Source organism: Belonocnema kinseyi, chromosome 7, assembly GCF_010883055.1.
Source record: "Belonocnema kinseyi isolate 2016_QV_RU_SX_M_011 chromosome 7, B_treatae_v1, whole genome shotgun sequence".
Classification (NCBI taxonomy): Eukaryota; Metazoa; Arthropoda; class Insecta; order Hymenoptera; family Cynipidae; genus Belonocnema; species Belonocnema kinseyi.
Genome location: NC_046663.1, coordinates 45,679,380 through 45,684,744, shown reverse-complemented (window position 1 = coordinate 45,684,744; position 5,365 = coordinate 45,679,380). Strand labels below are relative to the sequence as shown.

The 5,365-nt window shown below is 26.3% G+C and overlaps 1 protein-coding gene across 3 annotated transcripts in view; it reads right to left on the bottom strand.

Annotated features, from left to right (window-relative positions):
- LOC117176992 (serine/threonine-protein kinase OSR1) overlaps window positions 1-5,365 on the bottom strand; it is an 86,991-nt gene that overhangs the window by 56,831 nt on the left and 24,795 nt on the right. The gene's annotated exons all lie outside the window — the stretch shown is intronic.

The following is a 5,365-nucleotide window of genomic DNA, read 5'->3' as shown; positions in this document are numbered from 1 at the left end:
AATTAAAATTCGAAAATTTTTTCTAAAGCCTCCAGGGGACTTCGTTTTCGCACGAAAAAATTTTATGTGCCCTTATTGCATCCGGACCCACAATTTTCAACGAAGAAGATTAATTTCCTACCAAAATGGAAGTTAAATTTTCAGGTTAACCATTAATTTTCAAAAACAAAAAAACGGATTTTCAGCAAAACTGTTAAATTTACAAAGAAATTGACGAATATTACCTAAATTGATAAAAGGAAATTTCTACCCGTACCAAACAAACTTTGACTATTTGTACCGAAATTTATGTATGAATAGCCCCTTTTCCAGCTCTATTTGTAAACAGTTCTAGTTGAATTTTAAATTAAAAAGATAAATTTTTAACTAAAATTATGAATCTTTAACGGGAATAGTTGAATTTTCAATCAAGAAGATTAATTTCCTACCAAAAATGAAATATTAATATTTTCAGTTAAAAAATGATTTTTTAACAACAAAATATAAAAAAAAAATAGTTAAATTTTCGACCTAAGTCCATCCATTTCAACTCAAATAATAAATATTCAATTCGATTAGTCGTATCCTAAAACAGAAAGATGAATTTTCAACTGAATTAGTTTAATTTTCAACCAAAAGGGTGAATTTTCAATGAAGAAGATTATAATTTCCTACCAAAACGAAATAGTTCAATTATTATCATTTAAAAAAGTAATTTAAAAAAACGAATTTACAATACACAATTTAAATATTCTACTAAATTTGTCCTATGTTAAATTTTTAACTAAAATGACAAAAAAGTGAAATAGTTACATTTTCAGTTAAAAAATTAATTTTCAAAGAGAATAGTTAGATTTTCAACCAAAGAGATTAACTTCCTATTGAAATTATGAATCATCTAAAAAATGTATTTTTTAACAAAAGACTAATTTTCAATCAAAGTGAAGAATTTAAAAAAAGATCAATTTTCAACTGGAATAGTAGAGTTTTAAACCAAAAAGATGCATATTTATTTTTGATTGAGTCGCAGTTTTTTTAGTTCTGCGTAAATATAAATAATATTTACAAATCTGATATTTTATTTTAAACCTATGTGAAATTTTAAGTATATTTATTAATAGAATTTTTTGAATTTTTTATCAAGAAGATTAATTCCATACCAAAAATGGAATAGATAAATTTTCAGTTATAAAATTCGGTTTGAAAATTCATCTCTTTTTATAAAAATTTCTGTTTTTTTGGTCGTTAATTGAAAGAAAAGTGGATTTTTCATTCATTTATTATATGCATGAATTACAAAAAAATTACCATATTTTCAAGTGTGCAAATAAATATACTTTTTGGAACTGAAAGACATAGGACTATATTTTACTGACAAGTCATGGTTTCATCTTTAAAAGCCCAAATTTTAGTTTATTAATATTTATTTATTTTAAAGTTATTAATTTGTTAACAAATTTCCATTTTCTCAAGTTTTTGTTTATATTTATATTTTTATTTTGAAAAAAGTTACATATTTAATTCTAAAAACAATTGGAACATGTAGTAGAAGCTCCGTGGAATACACATGAATTTTTCCAGATTTGTTTAAAGCTTTTAAGATAGAAAAAAGAATAACCGGGCATAAATGACCCACCTGTGTGACGGAAGATGCAAAAACAACCTGTGTGACGAAGGGTTAAAAATATAGACAATTTAAATTCCATTATTAACCAAGTTTTTAAATATTAAGTTTAAAATTCTTTTCTTGACAATAATTATTAATTTCGAATTGAAAGCGTTTGCAATTTTAAAAAAAGAACGAAGTTGCATTGAAAGCGTTTCAAGTGAAAATTTTTTACATAAAGTTAAATCTTGAAAAATAAGATAATATTTTCAATGGAATAAAAAAAATTGAACTTAAATCATTTCTAAATAAAAGTGTCCAAAATTGAAAATGGCTTTAATTGCAAAATTTTAAAGCAGAAAATCACAAAGTTCACAAATTCTAGATGGAAAATTTAAGAATTTCATTAGAAAAAAGTTGAAACGCCTAGAAATTGAAATTGTGTTATTTCTAAATAAAATCACCGTTTGAAATAGAAACAATTTCGACTATAAATCTTACTTTTTTATTTAAAATTGTTTAATTTTCAACAGTTCATTTAGAATTAGTATTTATTTTGAAATTAACCAACCAAATATTTTACAATTTTAATTATTAATTTTTTAAAATCTTTAATTCCAAATCGGAAAATTTAAAAATATTGCAATGAAAATTAAAGCTTAAAATAAGAATACAAACCAAGATCGCTATGATTCCCATTTTTGAAATTGAACCATTTTAATCCTGTCAATTCGATGTTTTAAAGATAAGTTTGAAATGTTCAATATTTGGAACATTAAAAAAAATCAATTTTCAATGTCTGGTTCTAAAATCTTCTCATTTTTAAGGCTTGAAATTAAGGCTTTAAACTGACTATCAAAGCTTTCAATATGAAAATTTTCCATTTTTAAGTATTTAATAGATCAATTGTTCTGACATTTGCAATATTTGAATTTTAACAGACAACATTGTGAAACTTGAATTTGGAAACCTTAAAAAAATGAAGAAAATTCTAACAAAAAATTTCGAATTTATGGTTTTGAAGCAAAAAACTCTAGCTTCAAGGCTTCAAGATTAAACTGTTTACAACTGTGCATTCAAAACTGTAATTTTAAATTGAAATTATAGACATTTTAAAGATGATAAATATAGTATTGATTAATTTTTTGCATTAGCTTCTATATTGATTTTTGAAATTTTGTCTATGAGCATTTAAAAATTATTTCACAAATCATTTTTGTTAAATTTTTCAAAAATATATAAAAATAATAATGTCCAGATAAAAATTTCCCATTCAATAGAATATAAGGTAAATGAAATACTTTTTTTGTTGTTGAAAAAATGAAATCAATTTGTCTATGTATACTTGTTGAATTTGTGTGGAATTTGATTTATTTACATCGTTTTAGCTTCTCATAGAAATTCTTCTGATTCATTTTGATAAACAAATTGAATTAGGTCGACATTTTTTCCTGTCTGATGATTAGACGGAAATCAAATTATGTCACGCATTAATACTTTGGCAAGCATTTCTGCAATAAGTAGAATGTTTCAGTATTCTCATTTATTATAATCTGCTTTTTTATTATCACGTGTATTTATAGAATTTATATATACACTCAGAAAACGATTTACCTGAATCTACAAAATTTTTGTTGGTTCAACCATATCATTATTTACTATTTAATTATTTTAATTAATTAATATTAATTTCTAGATTTATAAAATCAGTAATAATAACTAATAAGAAATATTTTAAATTTAACTAATATTAAATTTAATTTAAAATAAATTTTATTAATTAATTAAATATGGACAACAAAATATTTGGTTGGCCACACTACTTTTTTTGGGTTGTTTTAAAGTTTTAATAAAATCTTTTAGTAGATGGAATATTTGGTTGATTGAACCAAAAATGTTGTTGGGTCAATCAAATATTTTCTTAAAGCAACCAAAATTTGTTTGGTTAAACCAAGTTTTCATTTATAGGTAAGAAAATAATTCAGGTTGGTTCGAAATTTTTTTTCTGAATGTTTCTTTGACACGTGCCATTTTTCCCGGTTGCATATTATCAACAAACATTCATTCATACTGCGCTGTAGTATAATGTGCAATGTGGACTGTACAATACAAATTCCAAGATTTACTTCGCATTTTCTTCTTATCTATCCCCTGCAAGATATAATATTTTTAATAAACTCGAGTTACTGAAATAGTAGGTCATTTCCCTTTTTAATAAATTATTTAGTCTCGCAAATTCAATTCTATTTAATTAATTTCTAATAAAATACATGAATTTTCAACCAAAAAGACGTATTAATCATCAAGAATATTAAGATTTTACCACAAGACGAATTTTTAAAAGAATAGTTAAAATTTCATCAAAACAGATACATTTTCAAAATAAAGTATAATAGTTAAAATTTCAGTTAAAAAATTAAAAATATTTGAATTTTCAATTAAAAAAATTTTTTTCTGAACCAAAAAAGGAATTTTCAGATTTTTCTGTAAAAGGATAATATTTTACAAAATATATTAAATTTCAGCAAAAAAGATGAATTAGTCAACAAAAAGATTAATATTCTACCACAAAAGATAAATTTTTAGCAAAATACTGGAATTTTGAATTCCAGATCAATTTTCAAGTAGATTCTGAATAGTTAAATTTTCAGTTTAAACCAAAAATTTAAAAACTTAAAAAAGCATTCCAAAACAATTATTACATTTTGAACAAAAAATGGTAATTCAGCAAAAACAAAACATATAATAGTTGATATCTTAACCAAAAAGGATTTTAATTTTAAACCATAAGAAGTAGAGTTCAAACAAAAGGACGAACTTTTAACAAAATAGTTCAATTCGCAACCAAAACAGATTAATTTTCAACTAAACGGTTGTGATCTATTGCCAAAAAAGATGCAATTTCTACCAAAAGTTGGTACACCTAATTTCGTCTTACTCCCCCTCCCGTCAATTTGCCTGCTTCCTCACCCACATTACCCCTTACTTCCTCTGCCTAGTTTCCCCTCACTTTCCCTGGTTCCCCTAACCTTATTTGGCCTAACCACCTCTTCTCATTCCCCCTACTTTCTCTCTCTTCATTTCCCTATTTTTCCTCCACTCACTTATCCTACGTTCCCTTCCCTTATTTTTCTACTTCCCACGTCATTTCTTTAAATTCTCCTCCTTTCATTTTCCATAATTTACTCTAAATCCCATAAACTCATTTCCCCTATTACCCTCACCCTAATTTCCACTCCCCACACTTATCATACCCCCCCATTTTTCCTAATTTCCAGGCCATTTCCTCTAATTTTCCCTAATTTCCTCTAACTCCCTCAAACTCATTTCCCTAATTTTCTTTAATCTAATTTCCTCTCTCATCATTTCCTCCACTTTCTGTCCCATTACTTTCCCTCCGATCACTTATCCTACTTCCTCTCCGTCCAGTTTCCCTACTTCTTACGTAATTTCCTTTACTCTCCCTCTCCTTATTTTCCATAATCCCTTTTTATATAATCTCATTTTCTTTAATTCCTCTCCCCTCATTTGCCTTCCCGTCATTTCCACTACTCGCCCCCTCCCTCATTTCCTTTACTTCCACTCCCTGCATTTCCATCAATTTCCCTAATCAACTAACTTTCCTAAACTCAGTTCCTCTACTGCCCTTACCCTAATTTCCCCTCTCATTATTTTCCCTAGTTCCCGTTCCATCATTTCCCCTACTTACTCTTCCCTAATTTCCTCTCACTTCCCCTCTCCCATTTTTCTGACTTGCCACGTAATTTCTTTTAACGTTGC